At 40.1% G+C, this 22,536-nt stretch overlaps 1 long non-coding RNA gene across 1 annotated transcript in view; it reads right to left on the reverse strand.

Annotated features, from left to right (window-relative positions):
- Positions 1–22,536, reverse strand: part of LOC127023041 (uncharacterized) — a 32,622-nt gene that overhangs the window by 9,101 nt on the left and 985 nt on the right. The window lies entirely within an intron of this gene.

Here is a 22,536-nt window from a genome sequence, read left to right on the forward strand (position 1 = left end):
TACTAGCCACAGTCAGTCTCTCCCCTCCACCCTCCTATATTTAAAGTTAAAAATCCATTGACCTAAATGTTCAAGCTTCCTTAGGAGGATACCAGCAGATATTTGCCATATGTGGAAAAAGGAATCAATCCTATATGGTAACTGGATCTCCTCTGAAATCACTGTTTCAATGGCAAGATCATATTCCCTAGAGAAACTCATTCCTCTTGGTTGAAGATTTAAGTCTGGATTTCCTCCCTGCTCACTTAAATCAACCCACCCTAAGTTCTGTATAGCTGACTAGTTTTTACCAAAAAGAAGTATTACTCTAGTATCCTATTTTATACTAAACACCCTTTAAAAAAAAGCATGACAAATTAGTAATGCAAGAAAGTAGCAGATGTCTGTATATACAGGCAAATGCATTCCTACAACAATTCAACACCACAAGCACTTAATCTACAGCAACCTTTGTTTCTAGTGTTGAATTGTTGTAGGAATGCATTTACCTGTATATACACACACTTATGTCCTGGTGAACTCTAATGGGCTATCCAGAACACACTTTTCCCCAAAATTTGGTTTAGTGTGGATTCATTCAAGTCAGGCGAACCCTGATTTAAAACCTCTCTCACTTATTTTCCCTAGAGAAACTCATTCATATTGGTAGATATAAGAAACCCTGAGAAGGAAGAACACTAATAACACAAAGAACATTAGAAGTCATTTAAGTGTTTTATCCTTTAGAGAACATTCACTCCTTCCCTGTGTGACTCAAAACAAACCCAGTTTACTAAAAAAGCCTTGGTTGTAATTAAGAGATAAATCATCATTTTAAAGAAAGAAAAATTTTAGGCTCTTCAGCAAGTTACCTAAACACAATGCATCCACATCTTTCCTACAGGCACTGTAGAAGTGAGTGCAGTTCAACAGCTAATTCTGTTACTCATGCATCAGGTAAGGTAATTTTCATTTTAAATATGGCTTAATCCCAGATTTTAAAAAAGATGTACATCAGTATGCAGAAACTTCAGCTATCCACTTTAATTTTGTTTTGCATTTGAGTCATTATCAGCCAGCAAGACTTAACCTTCCTTTAAAGAAATATAAAAAAGATTTATAACCATCCTTAGAGTAAATTTAGCATGTCCCCTTCAAGTTGTATGAGACATGCAAGAACATGTGCATATTAGGCCACAAGCTTGCTTAAAGATGTGAAAATAGTGCAAGTTACACGTTTGTAACACTGCAATTCTTACCTGTGACTTGCAGTATCAAGCTTCAATTAAATGCACAGAAGTAGCATTTCACAGTAAAAATTAAGATCAACTAAGTTAGTCTATTTTTATTCTTTATCCTTCAATTTGAAGTACCCTCTGGTAACCAACTTAGTAGCAAAACCAGGTCTGTACTTACTGAACACGAACTCAGAGATGTTTGTCTTAAATACATGAGGATAAAATACTCAAGTTGCATTTGCTTAGATTCAAAAAGTAAATCAGGAAAATTTTGGCAAAAAAGTAGATACAACATAAATAAGGAGCAATAAAAGGTTCCTACTTGAGTTTTGGGTCCTAATTTACTGCTTTGCTCCTGATGAAATTAAATGGCAAAAAACCCTGACCTCAACTGACAACATCTTGTTTCATGATGCATAAGCAGGATGAAGCTGCTGACAACATATGAATATAATACTGAAACTCACGTTGCTCAGGTACTCAAGGATCTCTTTAAAGATCTTAAGAGGAGTCAACCTCGGTCAAAGTCCAAACCAAAAAAGGGGCAGGAATTTCTTTCCTTCCCGTAACTATAAAAGCGGCCTGCAGTAACGCTTGCCATCAGGTCCAGGAGAACTGAGCTTCACAGAAAGCTTTCCTTCTGAAAGAGACTCAAATTCAACACCAGAGATTTCTGTGCTGTTAACAGTCACAGGAACAAGATTCAATATTCAGTTACAAAAAAGCAGACGTTACATCCGCCCCTTTAAATCCAAACAGGAAAGTATAAAGAACCAGGATACACATGCAAAAAACTTCAGAACAATTTGGGTTGAATGGGACAACTGAACATCAGTTAGTCCAAGCCCCAGCTTGACAGTTCCAATTAAATCAAATTGTTCAAAGACTTGTCCAGCCAACATTTGAATATTGCCAAGCATATTTTTTCTAGACAACCTGTTTCAATTTATTCCAATATTAAGGTTGGAATCTTAAACTAAGTTCAGAAAAATACTCAAAGGCAAAGGAAGCCTTCACACTGAGCAAAAACAGGGAAAACAGACAAGAACAATGTTCAGAATGCTTAAGTCTATCTCACTTTTATTGTAAGCCTTTATTTCAAGAGGTTATAAAGTTGGTGTAACACAAATCTACACGTGAAGACAAATCTAGAAGCAAATGCTCAGAGCGGAGATGAAAAAGCATTTGTAATTTAGATAAATAACAGCCCGCTGTAGAAACAATCTCAGTATTCAGCCTTGTATTTCTGAAAGAGCTTGCATAAAGTTTTGCGCGTCTAGATTCGAATGCCAAAAAATAGCCGAACTCCTTTCCTGGATGAAAGATTACATCTTTGTGTAGGAAAGCTTACCTGGCAAGCTTAAATTAGCCTGTCAACCAAGTATAAGGATCCAAGGTACGTATGTTTTATTAAAAGTACCACATCTGTGTCATTAGCTTGGAAATATAACATCTCTGCATCAGTTTCAGGTCCAGCTGACAGAACTGTTTTGAAAGTCTTCCCTGATGGTAGAGGCTTCCAGAATAACCAATGAAATCCATGAACCAGCACTTGCAGCCAAACTTCTATATTCAGTCTGAACAATTTAAAGCTTGACATGAACTGAAGATATTCTTTTTTCCCCCGTTACCATTACCATGGGTGCTGAAAAACAGATCTTCCAAGAACAGGTAAGAACCAATGGCCTGTTCTGGTATTTTACTACTTCACATACAACAGCTCAAGAAGTCAGAGCACTGGTGTGTAAATGCTGCTGTAAGGGAAGGGATCCTTGACAGGGCAGGCATGCTTTGGTGACGGATTTTTGGACTAGGTTGTTACATGTAGTTGCACAATAAAGTAAACAAGGGAGGCAAAGCTGACAGCCTGAGACCCGTGCATTAATGACACAGCAGATATTTTCACCACTCATACATGCCATGGAAATCAACTTGTAATTGCATCTTAAAATGTCTATATATAAAAAGCATGGAGTGAAGAATTACACATTAGGAGATGCAAGCACTATGATCACCTGTGAAGCTTTAGTTTACCTTCTTGGAATATGCATGATCCCTAATTCCCTTCTCCTTCCCATAAACCCCCACCCTCACTCAGCGAACTACATGGACAATACTCCCTCAACCCAGAGCTTTTCATTATATTCATTTTTATTAAACCTTGTAGTCAGTGTGGAGTTCTGAATCAAGTCAATCTTTTCTACACTGCTCATTTTATAGCTCCTCTTCTCCTAAAGATCCACAGTGCTTACCACAGTTTTCACACTGTCCCATATGGTTAAGTGGTAGTAATGTATTTTTAAAAGGTTGAAAAACTAAGCACAGCAAGAGTTCAAGGCATCAGAAGGATGTTCTAGTTTTGGTACACAGAACAGACGTCTAAAGTCTAGTTCTTCAAATACTCCCAATTTTTATAGTATTCTGCTCTGTATTTGGGAAATACAGCTCCACTAGCTGTGAGAGACAAGCACTCAGGCCTGGAGTTGTGTACTTAACACCAAAACCATAACTCCACACACACCTGTAAAAGTTTCCAGTAACTTACTAGCCAGCACCGCAATCCACAACAGGGCAGGGACACATCTAGTTCGCCAGGATGGCACTCACCTGACTCACCAGACCACCACCTAGAACTTCTTCCCAGATAAAGTCACTATTCCCTCGCCCAGTGCTTCTACAAATACCAGGTAATTGAAGATCTTATTGGGCCACCTGGAAGTTCTGGATTTCTTCAGGTGTCCAAGGCTATTGCAGCCTCTGCTTAAAATGATCTCAGCTATTACCTGTGGGGATGAACTACTGATGCCAGTGCACTCACAGCAACAGTCAAAAGATCAGTTAGTTAGGCATTTGAATATCTAATCATCATTGCTCCCACAAACAGCCTAATCTGCTTGTATTAGTTTATTGGCTCAATTGCACAGCACAGACAAACCTCTTTTGGAGGGAGATGAACTCTCTGGCAAGACTTCAGAATAGAACACTACTCACATTTGGTAAGGTAGCTTGATCAACAGCCACGGCCATATTTGTCAGGAAGCCCAGGTCATCAAGGACTCTCATTAGAGCCAAAATGAGTCAATATACCTAATTCCCATAGCCTCCTTTAAAATGGTCAGCCCTAAAGATAGCGGTACAGTTGTCCCATTTTATTATTTTGAACATAATGTTAGTGAAAATCCCTTGCAAATTAGGTAATCTTTCTCCCATTTAAAGTTTTCTTGTAGAGTAGCATATGGCAGTTTAAGTGACAAAACTATGTACTTGAGGGGGAGGCGTGCATGACACTAACGTTTAAGGGATATTCAAATTTTACACATGCTCAAGCTACGTTAATGCTAAAACTAGAAACCCAACAAGGTTCAACAGGCTCTTGTACCAGAATTTTTATACAAATCAGGAGCAGCTGTCCTTCACCAAGATGCTTTGCCCTCCATATTCTTTTATTGTTGCAGGTCCCCCAATTTATTTGTTGGGCTCCCACACCTGCCCTGAAGCACTGCAATGCTGGGCTGAACATCACCTTTCTGTACAGCCATTCAAGCAGGTGCAGCCTCCACACTAAGGAAGACCTTCACCTGGCTTTGGGCACTAGTTATTTCTCCAACAACTTTAGAAGCAGGCTATTTTCTTTAAACCATTAAAGAATAAGCCATTAAATTAGTTTTAAAGTCAGTACATGTAATATACCACCTGCCTCAGTGAGGCATCACTGCCACGCTTAAACTTCGTCTGCCATAGCTTTAACTCTTGTTTATCTTATCAAAAGGATGTCAGAAGTCTTATGCAAGTTCACCTCTAACATACTTGTTATCCTCTTAGGAGCCAATGAATGAAATGTGAGTTAATGAATAACACAGAGGAATTATTTCATTATCCCTGTGGTGAAAGAGAGCCATCTAATTCTTGGATATGATGTCAGACTTGAGAACCAGCCAGTGATACTTACTCAGGCTTCCACTGCTCAATCAACTGCTACACCAGTGGTGTTCATAGTGAAAGGCCTGCAGACTGCACTGACAGCTCAAGCAAGACTGCCAGAGCACAAAGCAAAGCTACCTGGACAGCAGCCTTAGGAAGAATTAAAGCAGCAAGAGTGAGGAACTGAAGCTTGTCATCTTGCTTCCACAGAAGGGAGGACAGGAGGGGGAAGTTTTTAGCAGCACACATTTAATGTATAGGCCTTGCACATGTATGGAAATCAATGCAGTAATAGCACATCAGCTCTTCACATTTTCCTCTTGCCTTACCTCCACTTTCACAGTCTCAACCCCACTCCAAGTTACCACCTGTCTCTGGTACTACCTAAGTCAACCTGTCAATTGAACTCCATCAGAAACCCAAGACACTTTTCACAAGAAGTCTGAAGCGAGGTATAGATCCTTCATCAGTCATTGGCAATCCTGTCTTCTGGCATTCAAGGCTACCTCACTTCCACTTTTAAACTAATGCTTTTCACTATAGAACCTGATGCCTTATGACTTCAAGCAGATGTTCACTCCTCTGAAAAACACACTCATCTCCTGCTAGTACGGGCAGGAAGGAGGACAACTGCAAGACAGACTTCCTCAGCCTACCAAATTCCTCCTTCAGGTCATCAAGACATTTGCCTACAATAAAAAAAAAAACAGCTTTACATTGCCTGAAGAGTTTGTATGTTTAAAAGACTGTACAGTTCTGCCAAGGAGACGAGGCAGTTTAAGACCATGTTTAGAGAGATGATATTTTACCGATTTCATAACCATGAAAGTCCATCCTCATTGATATCTGGACAGCTATGCCAGGCAGTGCCCTTCAGATAGTTTGACTCTTGGGATACACATTCCTTCCTGTCCAGAACATCCCCATACTTCCTTTAAATTATGCAGTCAGGAGCAAGCTCAGAGACAAGAAAGCAGCAGACATCTGAACAGTTCATACCAATCCATTACAGAAGCTTGCAAGTATTACTTACCAGGTATTCCCCTCTAACAACTTGACTGATGAGGAATAAACTAGTACACAAGCAAGCTAAAAACCTAAGAAAGAGGAAAAAACAGAAAGCCTGGGAGACCAAAGCTAGACGATGGACCTCTCATGCAGATGGAAAAACAGAACCGTCTTCCTGACATGTCATACCCAATGCAAGAGCCCAACGCAAGCTTTGCAAGCAGTTTTCTCTACATGGACTGCAGAAACTGAGATGCACTCTTTTGAAGGAGTCAGATTTTCCCATAACCTGCAGCTTGCAGTCACTTCTGAAGAGCCATGCATTACAGAGTGTGTAACACGTCAAAAGCAAAAAATAATTGTACCATATTCCAAATCATACTGAAAGAAACGCTATCCTCAAGCCTAGCATGTGCTGTTCTGTCATTCTCCCATGACTGTGCACATGTAAGATGTATTCATATTCACGTCCTGGCGTCACAATTACTCTGTCAAGAATGCAATGCTGAAGTATATTTAGAATGGTTCTGTTAATATGATAGCTAGCTTCCATAACACTGTTAAGGTATCCTAGACTCTAAACCCACGATTGTTCTATAAGCATTCATCTTAAATTCTTCAATAGATGCTCACAATACCTGTATTTAAGATACAATACTAATCCCATGGCAGTATCTGTAAGATTGATAGAAAATTCAGTAAGATAAACTATCAAAAGTTGGCTTTGGGCCAAGTTTTATTACACTAGAAGCTTCTGAACAGGTATGGAACAGCATCAACACCCAGCTCTGCCAGTAAACAGCATTTCCCTGCATGTGAAGAGCATCTGTGTGCAGGCGCTGCCTGAGCCTTTGAGTCATCATCTCCACACAGGCACTTACTGCCAAGCAGAAAGTCCTGAGGTGCTTACCCAGCAGTTAGTGCCCATTCAGCTATCAGCTGATCAGCAGAGCATACAGCTGTGCTTCAGCCTACAGAGCTGGAAATCAGTGCCTAAGAGTAAGCACAATAATACAGAGCGAGGTAAGAAACAAGTTTGAGATGGTATGCAATTTAAGAGGGTAATGGGATAGAACTGATGCCCTCACTGGTGAGGCTGGAAGCCTTAACAATTCTGACTTGTACACTGACACTGCTTTAAGTTCAATCATGTGCTTACATTCCCCACTGAGTCAGAGATGTCCTTACACAAGACATCAAAGTTCTTCAGAGCTTTTCAGTGGGGTCTTAAGAGGCTGTATCTATACTATTTCTACAGCAGTGTTGGTTAACCAGGTTTTCAAGCCAAGAAAACTGCTAAAGCCATCTGCAGCCAAAAGAGATTAATTTTTACTGGAAGCATCCTTAGTACCATGTCCACACCAGCTGTAGATAAAAACTGCCCTATAGACCTTAAGTAAGATTCTTCTCACCTAAAGCCAGATTTTGTGTCTTTGTGTCTGACCTTGTCTTTTTAAAAAGGCCCACATTCTATCACTTAGCAAGCAGTTCTTACCTATTTTGGATACCCACTTCCGGAGAGAGGCACATGCTTGATTAACTGTGCGGTTTGATGGGAGGACAGGACAGCAATATCAAAGTATCCTTAACTCTTTCCAGCTTAAATACATCCAGACAGAATCACTAGAAGGAAGCAATGTCATCCAGACTGTGGAAGCATCAGTAATTAAAAAAACATAACACTTTCTTTGGTGTTCAAATGCAAAGAACAAGCAGCTTACCAGCCATCCCCTATATTAACATAACAGCCAGCTGTTATCCTCAACAGCTGTAAAGCCACAACAATTCTTCCTACACACCCCAAGCTTTCTGCTAGCATTAAGTAGCTGCCTAAGTGAGAGTCAGTTATAAAGTCGTTCTGTCACCACCACTATTTTCTCAAAGCTTAAAAATTAAATCAAGTATTCCACTACTGGAATTTTCATTACCAGGAAGTCACAATAATGCTTATTGCATTATGGTTATCAGTTTGTTCTCCCAATATGATAATACAATCAGTTCAATGCTTTGAGTTAATTATTATTGCTTAACTAAGGTAAATGCAAACAGAAATCTGAAAGCATGAAACAAACAGTAGGAAACCAAGCTCAACTACTTAAAGATAAACTGAATACTTCATGATCACCCGCAAGTGTCAGGGAAATTCTCACACAGCTCTAATATGCATGAGAAATTTAAAGCCCTGATGATTAGAGCTTCAGAAAATGGCCACATGAAAATTATACAAAGTATAATTATATAGCAAAGTAAAGACTCAGACTTTTTACTGTATCTACACACATAGGATTAGCAATGAAGAAAGGTTTATCATAATATATAAAAAAAGAACTAGAACCTGGATGCAATATTTCCAGGATATTCTGTCAGACTTCAATTCTCTCAGCAATAAAGCATAAATAAGCATGAACGATTCTCTGGAGAGGCCACCAAAACCCCAGAGATACTGTTCTCTAGAGCTGCTCCTGCACCGATCAAAAAGTACCTTCAGTCATACTCTTCTCTCATTTAGTTGAGGGAAAGGAGATACAGCATCAAGGATTTGATGGAAGGCAGCAGTAAGATTCAGCCCTGGCACAGCCTTATTTTATAGAAGGGCTACCAGTTGCCAGAGAAGTTTCACTGACTTATGCTGACAAGGTTGAACCTGGAACTGTTCAAACAAGTACCTCATTTGAAATTGCCAGTATGACATGTTCAACCTATAGATGAAAGCCTTTGAACTTACACAGTGGAAGTGACTTCTACAAAACAATGCACTTCACTCAGCAAGAGCAGCACGCTGAGAAAGTACGTCAACAGACAACTAGAAAGAGTGATTCAAGTGTCAGTCTTCCTGAGAGCAGGCAGGACAAAGTGCTTTTTGTTTCTACCTTTGAGTTCTTGACAAGTCAAAAATACATTAAATATGCTAGCAGACTAGCTTCTACCTCACAGACTGATACATGATCTCATGGAAGAGATCTGCCAGTACTCTGAAGTAATTTACACCAGAGCAAACAGAGCAATGCATATGTTCTATTTTCCTTGTACGAAGTTTGGAGCAAATTATGTCTTTTCAGCATTACAGTAAGCTGACAGGTAATCATTTTGCCTACAGTCAAGATAAAATAAAACCTCAGAAATAAGAGTAGAGGTCCCAACTGTATAGGTATTAAACAACATGAATAACAAAATTTTTAGTCTTGCTAGAGCCAGGAGGAATATCTGCTTGAGTACAGTTACCAATGAAGGCTTTATTACCTCTAGGAACAGGCTCTGAAATACATACATTTGCATTTTGTACATTTTTCATTTAACCTTGCTAAGTTCACCAGCATTATTTTTTGCAGCTCAGTGACGAAAACAGAGTTACTGAATAACTTCCCAGTATGAAGTTTCAGTGCATTAGTTCTCACTACTGAATTAAATATATAGCCACCTTAATATCCACAAATCCAATAACCCACTACTCCATAACCCACAAGGACTAAGCACATTTTATCTGTGGAAAACACATGAGCATTTATCAAATAACATATCAAATCTTACCACAAACACTAAACAAAAACCAGCAATTCAACTGTTTCAGTTAACAATTAATAAAATAGTTCTGAGAAAAAGGAATGCATCTGCTTCCACTTCCTACATAAATCTCGAGTACAACTCAAGTAGCACCACAGGTAAACAACCCAGTGCCAGACGGCAGTAGAGGCAAACCCTAGGGGAGCTGCATGTTCTGCAGGTGACATGTTCAAACTCAGTTTGACTGAGATACAGAACAGTTTCAGGAGTTGCATTTTTGAGGGATAATTTGAAATCAACAGTAATGGCTACCCTTTCAGCATTTAGGCCTTCCTGTACCAGAAGTTCAGCCCAACACCCCAGTGCCATAAGGCAGACAGTATCCTTAGCTCCAGAGTCGCATGATCCACAAAGCAGCCCTATTACTCTGTATCCCAGACTACAGCACACTAGCAGCACTCTACCTAGTGAAGGCTATGGTAAGCCAGCAACTTTAGGATACGGACCGTTTTACCTACAGAAGCAAAATAAAGCACTGCAGAAGCACTTGTTAAATGCTTCACTTGCAGCAACCCTGGTCTAGAAGCACTGTATTAAAAATCCCCCTTCAGAGTATATCAGTCTAGGCATGCTGAATATGGCACTAAGACTGCAAGTTAAACTCAGAAGATGCAATGGGCTGACAACACTGAAACAAAGGTTAAGTTGCAGATTTCTACCTCAAATCTGTCTGCAAGGAACACTGTGTCACTTGTGACAAGGAGCTAAAATACTGGAAGGAAGAGAAAGAACCACATTTGAGTTGTGATGAACTCCTTAACTCCCATTCCACCAGCTCAGTATGAGCAACATTTCTGTGAAAGCTTTACACCAAGCTACCTCAAAATACAAAGAAAGGATATAATTCAAGCCTACTGTTTTACACAAAAAATCTGCTACCTCTCCATTTGAAAATTCAGTGAGGCTTGAAAGTAGGGCAAACCTAGACAAATTAGATGACTTATTCCTTACTTTGGAATTGAAGCCTTGGGACCCTTCCATTCAACTTGCTTCATCATCAAGCACTTCATTTTTAAGATATTCCATATCCCCAGTATATGTTACAGCATTCACCCAGCCTATTCTGTTTAGATGAGACATTATGAGACTTTTCCCCACCCCTTCCCAAAAAGAAAGCCTGTAAAATTGACATCAGATACAATGTAAAACACATCACTTCCAAGATAAAGCTGAAGTTAGGCACTCTTCATCTCAGAAGTATTTGGACAAATCTCCAGGATTTCACAGGCAAAAACTCACCGGCAGACCAGCTCCTAAATCCTAATTTAGAAGTTCAACACTGTACGTAAACAAAGCTGAAGAATGAAAGAGGCGTAACAAGATAGGCACAGCTGTTTGTTTGCTACAGGTCACATTTACTTCTTTCTGTTAAAGGAAAAACTTACCTACCCAGTAAGTTTAGAATGACACACACCTTGGTATTTAAATAGCTGAGATCTAGAGATGTAGGACATAGGTAAGTAGGAGCTAAATCTTTACACAAATAAAGGTTTTAACAGGATGGATTCCTATTTTATACTTGAGAGTTTAAAGGTTACAAAAAATCTCTACGTTGGAGGAACAGATCAGCACCAGGCAACAAGCTTTTTATAACATGGCAAAGATGCTCTGAATTCCATGTAGAGGCTGAGCTGTCACTCACACAGCACCATCTATGGATTCCCAGCTTCACAGAAAGATTCACAACTTTCTCTTCCACATTCTTATATGCAATAAACTATCAGTATGTTGTTTAAGCTCTTTCTAGTTAAAGTATTATTAAAAAAAAAGAAAGTAACCAAGTCATCGGCATGATTTTTGAGGGGTTACAGGTAAAGTGGCTCTTCAGAAGTCAGCTAACAAGCAGCAGATTCTTCAGACAAGTTTCAAGCCATCATATTTGTTTCAACATGTACAAACTCTGCCAGGTCAAGTGTTTCAACAATACTTAGCGTAAAGTCACCTAGGGGAGAATACAATGGCAAAACCTGACTAATTGCTATTGAAATATGGTGATGATTGTGTTTTCTTTTGCAAACATGATGGCTGCACTGAGTTGTTTTACCACAACTGATCTTCATTCAGCTGAACAAGTCTGCTCCAAATTGGCCCTAGGGTATTCCTTCTCCTTTTGCATTTTAGTTAGCTACAAATAGTTAAGCAGATCTTAAGAACACCAACCCCACACAGGGACCCTATTCTTCCTCTGAAGTTCTCCAGAGTCAAACAGGAGGCTTGAAGTTCTAGAAAATAGGTGCTACAACACCAGTTTAAAGTTTACCGTTCATCAATTCATGAAAGTTCAAAAGCTGACCTTTTACAAGCAGTAAAACACCCCAGCTGGCTACATCTGCAACCGCACCACAAGTGTGCTTCACAGCAACATCTTCAGACTCCTAAAAATCTTCCGAGCAATAAAACCACTGAGACTCATCACCAACCTACCTGAACAGACCTGAGTGTTCTCTGCACCTGCAGAAGCAGCTATCGCGCTCCAAACCCAGCCTGGAAATTCAAACTAGCTCTAGGAATTCTTTGTCTTGGCGAGAGTCAGTATAAAAACTGTGGAGTTTAAGCACATAAATTAGTTTTTAGAAGGTTTTTTGGCATTAGGCCTTTCTTTAAACTGTTAGCTTAACTAGATTCTCCCCAGGCCACCTGCTTACTTCTAATATGGTAACTCTTGCACAAAAAACTTAAGTCCCTTCTTGCCCTTTTCATGATACAATTCACTTAAGACTGACCTCTTTTGACAAGGCATGTTTTAACTTATCACTCCTTGCCTCTGGCAAATGAAGTCAGTTTAGCTCAGTAACAAACGTTACTGGATCTGCAGCGTATTTTTAGAAAAATTATTTCTTAACCAGTACACTACTTGGTCTGCTGGGATTGACACATGGTAGCAAGTGTTTATGATGAGACTAAAAACTGAATTTTGTTGGAATAACCAGAAAAAAAAACAATAGGAGTTGTTATAAATACTTTGAAATTGAAAGGAGACGATGTAGATTAAGCCATATTGCAATTTTGGGGCTCTTGAAATATGTTCAAGTACATGAGGCTTAGCCCTCCTAGGTCTCTAATTTGAATGCCAAACAATTTGGGTCTAGGAGCAAGAAGTATGTTAGAAGCAGTAAAGGAACTGCACTCAGCAAGGGCTGGCCAGATAACCACTGCCTGTGTGAGTAGTGGTCCACTCTCAGGCAGTTCTACACACTGCTAAGACAGTTTAGAAAGCTAGACAATAACTTGAAACAGTAATGTTTAGAAAAATAAGCTACAGGGCACAGCAGCAGGTAACTTACTCTTTACTGAGTTGCCGAACTGTTTCCTCCCCAACCAGAACAAATCAAGTTGTCTTATGCAAAAGTCTTCATACCTTAGTGCTGAATGAGAACATGGCGGTCTAAGGAATGATGCAATAGCACTATTAATTTTAATAGGACTGCTCTCTGGGTGTGACCCTCAGAAAGCATGGGAGCACCTAAACTTGTACTTTATACAAACAGCTTATTAAAAAGCTAGTTTTAAAAAAAATGAAAGAAATAGCTCCTATTGTCCTTGTTATACCAATCTTACACTTGTCAAATCAAGCAAAAATCCTTTCATCCTTTCTTCACAACTCCCCAGGCTGAGTCCTCACAAGAACACCACACCCACTCAGTTCAGGCATCAGCCAGCGCAGTGACAGTAATGAACCTAACCACCCTCTGCAGGTGAGCATCATATCAAGCAGGTTTCAAGATTGCTTCCTACTCCAAGCTGATTCCAACAGCAGGTTTGGCATTGCTTTTTTCTCAGTGAACTACTCAAGAATTCCCATCCTTAGACTCTTCCACTGTTAGGTTATCACCAGCCTTTCAAGAGTTCATAGGAAGAAGTGCCTATGGAATCAAAATATTGCAGAGGAGTCAGAATGACCTAGCAATTGAAAGCTAGACAGCTCTTAAACCAGCCTACCAGTCAACACTTGAGAAGCAAAAGATAATTTGCATGGAGAAATGAGCTACGTATAGAGCCACCATGACTAGAGCGCCCCAATTATTTTTGCGTTTCTTTTGATGCAAGTGAAACAGCTTGGGAAGAAGCAGGCTTCAAGCTGCTTCTCCAAGCAAAGCAACAGTGATCTTGTGCTTAACGTACCAAATTCTGCCCAAGGAGCACCAAGAGTCAAGATGGGCATCTTCTAAACCACGGGAGGTTTTTTACAGTCCTCAGTTCATTACCATATTTAAGCATTTTAGGGAATCCTATTCTATTTTAGAAAACCCCAACAACATACTCCTCTTGTCTAGTCCTCTCACCAGATCAGTGTTAGCAGTTACCCTCATCAAGTATCAGCATTCATCCTGTCATTTAAAAGCTAAAATTCCAGTTTGACATGTGGAAGACGTTTTGGTTCCAGCTACTAAAGCCTGCAGAACTGAAGGGGGGAAAAGCAACATGACAGTCACCAGGCATGTTGGTACCATTATGCAGCTATACAAGAAGCTACTATTTTCTGAAGTTACCTGTTAATGAATATTTATTATTCTTTTACTTTAACAAAGGTTTATGAGTATTACTTATACAGCTATATATCCACTGATGTCCCATATGGTCACAGATTCTGAACACAGTTTTCCTGCAAGGAAGTTTCCATACAAATACCCTAATACATGGTTTGAGCATTTGTAGGTATATGACCATATCAGTATACTATCAGTATATTGAAGTTGTAGTCCTTTTTATCATGAACTAGGCGTTTTAGAGCAGAAATCTGATCTCCTTACTCAGAAGTCTAACTGACCAAATGCTTCCCCTTGGTTTTGCCAGAACACGACCCAGCAACAAAATATCAAACACTTAGACATGGATCTCCAAAACTGAAAATTTCCATGTGGCTTCTCTCTGCAGTCCCAATTTACTCATCTGTTATGTACAGGGATGCTCTGCAGCAGTGAAGTACACTAACCAAACACCTCCAAATCATGTGATACTCATGCTTGAGTCTGAAGGGATTAAGAGATTCCAGTCCAGAGTAAAAGAAAACAAGCAAGCTATTGTATTCTGCATTAGAAAACAGCTATGCCTTGACCATAAACCCATTAGCCAAACCTACAAGGAAAGCCTAGCAGACCTCAAAATATTTACCTTGTTCCACCTTCCTCCTTTTTCCTCAGAGAGTTCAGATTTTCCCAAAGTGCAAAAAGGTGCATTCTTTTGGAAGTTACTCAAAGAAAGGTTCACTGAACATAGACAAAGATAATTTAATTATAATGGGTATCCAACCAGAATATAATGCCCTGTTCACAGCAAATTCCTGCTACCAGCAGTGAGAGAAAATTAAGAATCTGAATTCTCAAATGTGCTCATGATTAGTATGGTGATTGGTGGACATAAAATTAAAGAACAGGAACGCTTAATTGTAAAGATGAACACTTGTTTGATAAGGATTAGTCATTAATTTGACAAAAAGCTTATCCACTCTTAAAAAACATGCACAGTGCCTAGATGGAAAGAAGTAAAAGGTCTGCAGGCAGAGGCAATAAACTTGCAAGTTTACATTAAGTACACTTCACCTGCTTTCAGCTTCCATTTATTAAAGGAAAATAATCAAAATAACCTAGAAATGCAATCTGCTTAGACATTTAGTCAGGTTTCCTGGATCAAAAGTTCAACAATGCCTACATTACACACCATATTTGTTCTCAGAAGTGAAAAAAGGAAATAAGAAAAACTCAAACAGAACAATAAAATCAAAGCTATCACCTTTGACACTTAGAAACACTTAGAAAAGGTGCTTCTACTCCAGTCAGACCATAGCAAACTGACTGCAGAATGGATAGAGCAATGTCCTCACATTAATTTTCAAGCAAAGCTGCTCTGCAATACAGCAGGTGAGTTTTCTTCTCATAGCCTCTCATTTTGGCTCATCTGTTCTTTGTCAGCAGACAGACAAGTATTTTAAAAGCTTGAACTTACAGAGAACCCACAGAACAGTGAAAGTCAGCTTTGATAACAGTAGTTTTGAAAGTTAGGTAAGACACTGAAGACTAGAAGCAAGTAAAACTGAGGACAGTTTTCAGCTGCAACAAATCCAGAACTAGGTCTGAAAAGATCTCAAAGTAAACACCCTATCAAGGATGCAACAAACAGTATAATTACAAACAGCAGAACTTCACAGCATCTCATTTTATCTCTGGTTTAAATTTCAATGATAGCAATTACAAGCTTACAGATAGCAATGCAATAAGTAAAGCTTTCACAGGTACACATTTAGGTCAATTACAGCTACAAGAGATGAAATCAGACAGCCACAGCAACCAGCTTACTCCCTTTCCTGATCTACTTGCAGAGAAAACAAGGAGAGTCAGGCTGCTGGTCCCCTTCTACCTACCAGATAGGAAACTCCAGGGAAACGCTTTCCACCAATTCCAAACCTAGCTGCAACCACTTCCATGAGCAGCTTAGGACTTAAACTCATTTTGAAAGCACATAGTGGTAGCTTAAGAGTGGTAGGACAGAGCTTAATACTAGTAGACCAGATCATTCTAACATCTTCTGCACAACAAAATTGAGGCTTCACTTCAAAAGTACTGAAAGTTATCTTACCCATGTAACATCTACTGTAAGATGTTGAAGATATTAAGACCCCACAGTCATAAGCAGTTCCAGCGTTACAGTAGCTGCAAATAAATTGTTCCTAATCTCTCTGGGTGCTCAGTCTTTGTTACCATTTCTTTAATTCAGCCTTCAGGTTCACTCAACGCTTCAATACTTTCAACTACAATTTCTAGCAACTAAATAACTGAAATAAAATTCTAGTAGTCTACCCTTGACCTATGAGGTGCTAAACTCTACATGACAAAGACTCAAGGCAAGATCTGATTTTTCCATCTATTTTCTGAAGTCCTGCCACCAGCTGTGCAGAAACACCCAAAAAATAAGAATCCTACTTGCGCAGAACAGTCAAACCCCAGAGAAACTGAGGAATCATACTCACAGGACTTGGAAGGCTTATGATCCGCATCACCCCTACATAAAAGGCTGCTCACAGGGGTGAGCTGGGAAGGCAGCAAACGCAACATGCCCTGCAGGCAAGTCCTGCCTTTGCTCTACTCTCCCAGGGTAATCAGAAAGCCAACCAAGTGCATCTTGTCTTCACAGACTCGATTCCAACCTACGCCTTTCAGCATGCAGACAGGCACTTCTGTCCTCTCCTCACACAGGTGGCTGGGAACAGCTTCCCCCAGGCACTTCCACAAGTGGAGAAAGCAGCACTAGAGAAAACAGTCTCATCCTGTCAAAAGCCTGCCCCTTCCCAGTTGATACGCGAGTCAAAACCTTCTTTTAAAGGCATAGGGAAAGAGAAACTATTTTTACTTCTTCCTGAAGCTCTGTCCTTTCAGGTAACACCACAGAATTAATGCTTCGATTATAGCCCTAGTTTCCAGTCCCAAAGTTGGAGGAGCAAATGAGGCCCACAAAAGGGCAACAGAAAACTGTTCTAACAGTGTTTCTATAAATAATGTCTATACCAGTGCATAAATCTCTGTATTAGAGAGAAAAACTACAAAGACTTAATTATGGCAATGCAGCAGTCTTCCTCCACAAATTCAACTTGAAGTGCATTACTTCCCCCCATACTGACTATATATTCTAGGAACTAAACCTTGTAGAGTACCAGAACAATAAAAAATACTTAAAGACTATTCAACTTGTATACACAAGAGACCTCATCATACAGACAGGCACCCTAGAGATCTCCATTTCAGGCTATTTCGTTTTCAGAAATCTCAGTTAAAGCATGATGTATAGCTTTCCACCAGTTTTCCCTGATGAAAATCTTTCCACTCTTAAAATAGGGTAGGAAAGACCACAAACAAGAGAGCCTTTGGTAGAAGTCTTATCCATGGGGATAGTGTATTCACAGCATGGGAGAAGCACATACAGGTAGTAAGTTACTTTGACAATGTCGTTTCCTTGAAAAGTAGGAAGCTGAGATTATAGTGAAAAAAGGCTTTTCCAATTTTTTTCCCAGTAAGGGCTAAACAAAGTAGGACCTGAGAGGGTAGATCCTACACATCTGCTAGAGATAGTCCCAGTAAAGAATAACTTTAGTTCTGAAATTAAACCAAGACAAAAAAAAGCTCAAGATACTCAACACTCCCCAAGTATGTTCAGCCTTGAATTTACTGGGTGCCTGCAGCTGTAGATCCATGCACCTGCAGAACTGCCCAAGTACCTAAATCCTGCTTCTGCCTCACAGGACCTAATAGGTATGCTGATCAGCCCGAGCCTTCTCAGGGACCTAATCCAGCAGGCAGAAAAGCATGTTTAAACTGATTCTTCCTGTAACCAAGTTAAAATGCAATCACAGCTTCTTATTTTAAAGCTCTGCCAAAAGATAAAAAAAGACAGTACTACAAAAGCGTTGACATTCATGTGGTTGCCCATGAAGCAGAAGAGCTTTCTAGCTCTCCTCACACTGGAGGCTTCCACTTATTCTCCCCAGAAGTACGCACCAGCCACCACACTAGAGAAGATTCTGTAGAGAAGCCCTATCCAACCCTGTGGAAACTGTCACTCTGCAGAAAATGCAGGAGTGATTGGACTAAAATCAAACGGAGGGGAGCACAGAACATACAGCCTGAGATCAACATACACAACAGGAAGGAAGACGACAGTTAAATATTGAAGTTCAAGCATCAGAACATAATCTTTCCTACATGGATATTCACTGTCTTCTAGGCCATGTTCTGGAAGTTCGGAGGCCTGGGACAGCCTGCCTTGCTGTTCAGCCTCAGAAGTTCAACATTTGAACATTCCCTGTTACAGCTCTCACTATAAAGAACATGCCCCAGTCAGGGTAGTGGTCTGTTCTGACTGCCCTCCCAAAAGCCCGGCAATTCCTAAGTAGCCAGGGACTAACACCAAGTTTCTGATTTCATTCTAGCTTCAAGCTAATTCCACAGGTGACAGGGTAATTTTCCAAGCTAAGCTCAGGCTTCACAGCTAGCACTAGTTCTAATGCTTCACAAGATATATAATAGCTAAAACCCCTGAAGTTGACCACTACCATGCTATTTGGACACTGGAGAATAATTTGATAAAGAACTGATGTCACAAAAGTCAGTAAAAGCATCAGCTAGATCAGCATCTCAGATGAACATCATCAACAGCATACCCAACTTCACTTTCATCGTGGCTACTCAGTCCATCACAATGAACACTGAAAACGACTGTGAGATGCTGAGCAAGGCAAAAGACAACTTGTTTTGCTTTTCACCTACTGGTACTTCCCTAAGGCTCGGTTTCTTTGATGTTCTGTCCTCTTTCAACTAACACTCAACTGCAAAGTTATATTTTAAAATATTTGCAATTCAATATTTCTGGTTTAATTTTTCTAAAAAAGGGTTTTAATACTACTTAAGATCTATCAGCATGTGTTACTGAGGACACATTTCATTACTGGCATGACCAGTAGCTTGCACAAGAGCCTGCCCCCAAGCCATCCTATCAATGCTGCTTTACAGCTTTTCACTTCATTCCTAGTCAAGAGGAAAAATAACAGACTAATGTCTCTGAAATTAAGTTCCACTAGAATCTCGTTCAAAGTATTAACTTTTTGAGAAGTGGTAATACTTCAAAACAGCAGCTTGTTCAAGTTTAGTTGCTATATCACTTAACAAAGGTCATCCAGCTTCAAGTCTTCTGAAATCCCAACTCGCCCAAGGAATGGCAAGAACCACCTATTTAGGCAGTCTTTTTCAGAGTTTGGGGGGGGCGGGGGGGTGTCCCTCATCAGAGTTTGAAAAGGTTCCACCACCTACATGATAGCTATTACAATGTCATGAGTTGCCTCATGCATATACACACACAAATTTCAGAAAAACTTCAAACTGGATCATACCAAGCTTACTTTGTTGCAACTATTTTCAGCATTAACACCCATAAGGAGGAACAATGGCTCTGAAGTATTCAGTTGCCTCCCAGTAAGACCTACAGACCATACTTCCAGTTAGCAGCTTAACTTGCAGTCACATTCATATGTCAAACCAACTGCTGCTTTCTAAACTTTAGATTAAGATTCTAAGCCAGAGAACCAAAGATTCTAAGAAGATGAACCAAAGCTAGGAATTAGCAATTGTATTTTAAGTTAAGCCTTTAAAAACAGTGCTTTTTGATGGACATCAATGACTCCAGAAATAGCTTATCCATTTCAATTAACATTCCAGAAAGCCTTCTGCTTTGCTCTTCCTCCCTAGCTCACTTTGCATGGTGTGGCACTGCAGTTTCAAGCTTCACTTCTAGGCGCATATTGCTACTTATCGAAGGTGAACAGAGCACCTCTAGCTCAGAGCAACACAATCCAGACGCTTCCTAACAGGTGAAAGATACCACTGGTTTCAACAAGATAATGCCATGCATCTTCCCTGCTACTACAGGCTGGTCTTCCCTCTAGTTCTGATCAGCAGCGGCAGACTTCAGGCCTTCCTTATAGGATAAAACATTACCTCCCAGAATCACTACAGCCAGTTGGTGTTCACCTCCTTTACACCACTACCAGAAACTATTAATCAGACAAGGAGAAGAACAGGTCTGGGCTACTCATGCTCTAGCTTACAATTAGATTTCTATGGTATCAAGTACCTTCTGTCAGTCCTCAACTGCTCACCCCAAAGCAAGGGGACAAAGTCTTGGCTGCTTCTGTTATGAACTACATTCCAAATTAGGACAGTTTACACCAAACGATGCTGTAGTTTGTGACCTCTGCCCATCCCACGGGCAGCAGACACAAGAAGCTGACATGCGTGCAAGTCAATACACCAGTCTGGATGCAGCAATCCTGCACCGTTCAGGATTAACGCATCCAAGGCAGAACCTGTAGTGCATTAGGAGTTGAGGTCTTCAGTTCTCTACAGGGCATAGCAAGCCTCAGTAAAAAGTCAGTATTTCAAATTCCTGAATTAGCACTAACTTCACTTGTAGGTCTTTCATGCAAGCCACTCAATCACACTGAAATTCTGAAGCACCACAAAGATACAGAAATAGTTACCTTTTAACAATCCAGTTAATTCACAAGAATTACAGCATGAATTGAGTGCTAGACATATTCCTAAAGTTTTCCTGACAACACTGGGAAGTTATGGCACCGATATCTACAATAGGGGTGGAATTACAAATCATGAAGCTCATTTCTCAGAGAGTTAAAACCCATATGGGATCTAACAGGCAGATCTTTACACCACCAGCTACTCAAGCTAGAGACAAATGCAGAACAGTTGCACATTATGGCTTAGACAATTTAGTACTGAGAAGCCTATTTTGAAAGAAACATAACATATTACTTTGATTCAGCCAATGAAAGCAACTATGAAACAAGTGCATATTTAATTATCTGGACCTTTCATTCTAGCTTACAATATTTGATAAGCACTAATGCACTACTTGGAGTCACATGCTCTGGAAGACACCACCAATATAAAGAGTCCTGTCTCATTATACCCAGTTACACATCCCAGTAGGAAGCTACAAGAGCAGGAACAGCCATCACATCCCTTTGACCTCTGCAGGTGAAGAGACCTCAAACTTTGTGCTGGACACTAACCCAGTTCCTCCAATTCACTCCATGGAGACAATTCCTTCTTCCTTGCTACAGCAGACTAACAATACCCTCCTCCTCAAGTTACTCCTTTTTTATGGGTTAATTGCCAGCAAAGCACTGCATAGCCACGTTCCTCCTACTCTCGAAAGGCTGACAACATACTTCTCTCCACCATCCTGGGTTGCATGTAGGTGGAATGAGATCTGAGATAAAATACTGTATCCTCTGTCTTCAGAAGCTTGGGCATGCTCCACTTCCATCTCCTCCAGCTGTGGATGGTCATTTTTATGAAAAAAAAAAAGAGCTTATCAAGCTGACCTATTCCACCTACTTGGTATCATTTGTGGGTTGCATAGCATATTACTTAAGCAGGCTAGCATTGATATTTTAATAATTTCCCGTGCAGACAGTTATTGTAAGGGATATTAACAGTATCCTAGATAGGTACCTATAACACTGCCAGCAAGAGAACTAAGCTTGATTCTCAATGTATCACTCCTGTAATTTGAAGCAGGACAAGAGCACCTTTTAGTGCAATCACTCAAAAAAACCACCACTGCTCAACATTACTCTTTCTGCACGTTTGCCCCTCCCCAAACTCCAAAGCAAGCACACAAAAACACTTGCCACTGAAGCATTTTAGAATCTCATGCCCCGCCTTTACTTATCTGCAGAAAGTTTCAACACTTACAGTTCACAGTATTTCCTGTACTACGAAAGAAAGCACTTTTTCTATCTTCCAAAACCACTGTGATCAGTAACAGCTGAAGCAATGCAGATATCAGATGTCAGCCTCCTCCCCTCAACTTATCTACAAGCACTCCTTTGTAAAAACTCCTTCACTTCCACCAAAAAAGTTTATTTTCAAATACTACAGCACATGCTTTAATGACAGACAAAAGGCACCTCAGCCCTTTATCTAAAGCTTAGAGCATGACAGGTGATACAAGAAACCTGCCATAGCTCCTTCAGTCACACTACCATCCCTTCCCAATGGACTCACCTAGGCATTTAAATACGCCTTTGTATTCACCATAAAGCCAAGCTGTACCACTACATTCAGCACCCTGACATGATTCATTAGACAAGCTCTTTTCTTCTAAAAGAAAGTCTTACTGCACATGGTTACATGGGCTCATCACACAAGAAAACAAACAGCTGAAGTACACAGGAGAAGAGTGCCTATCAGACTAAGTCCGCAAGAGCTACAAGCTCATACCCAGCCTTTCCCCCCAGTGAGGGAAGTGTGCGTGAAAAGGA

Source organism: Gymnogyps californianus, chromosome 16 (assembly GCF_018139145.2).
Source record: "Gymnogyps californianus isolate 813 chromosome 16, ASM1813914v2, whole genome shotgun sequence".
NCBI lineage: Eukaryota > Metazoa > Chordata > Aves > Accipitriformes > Cathartidae > Gymnogyps > Gymnogyps californianus.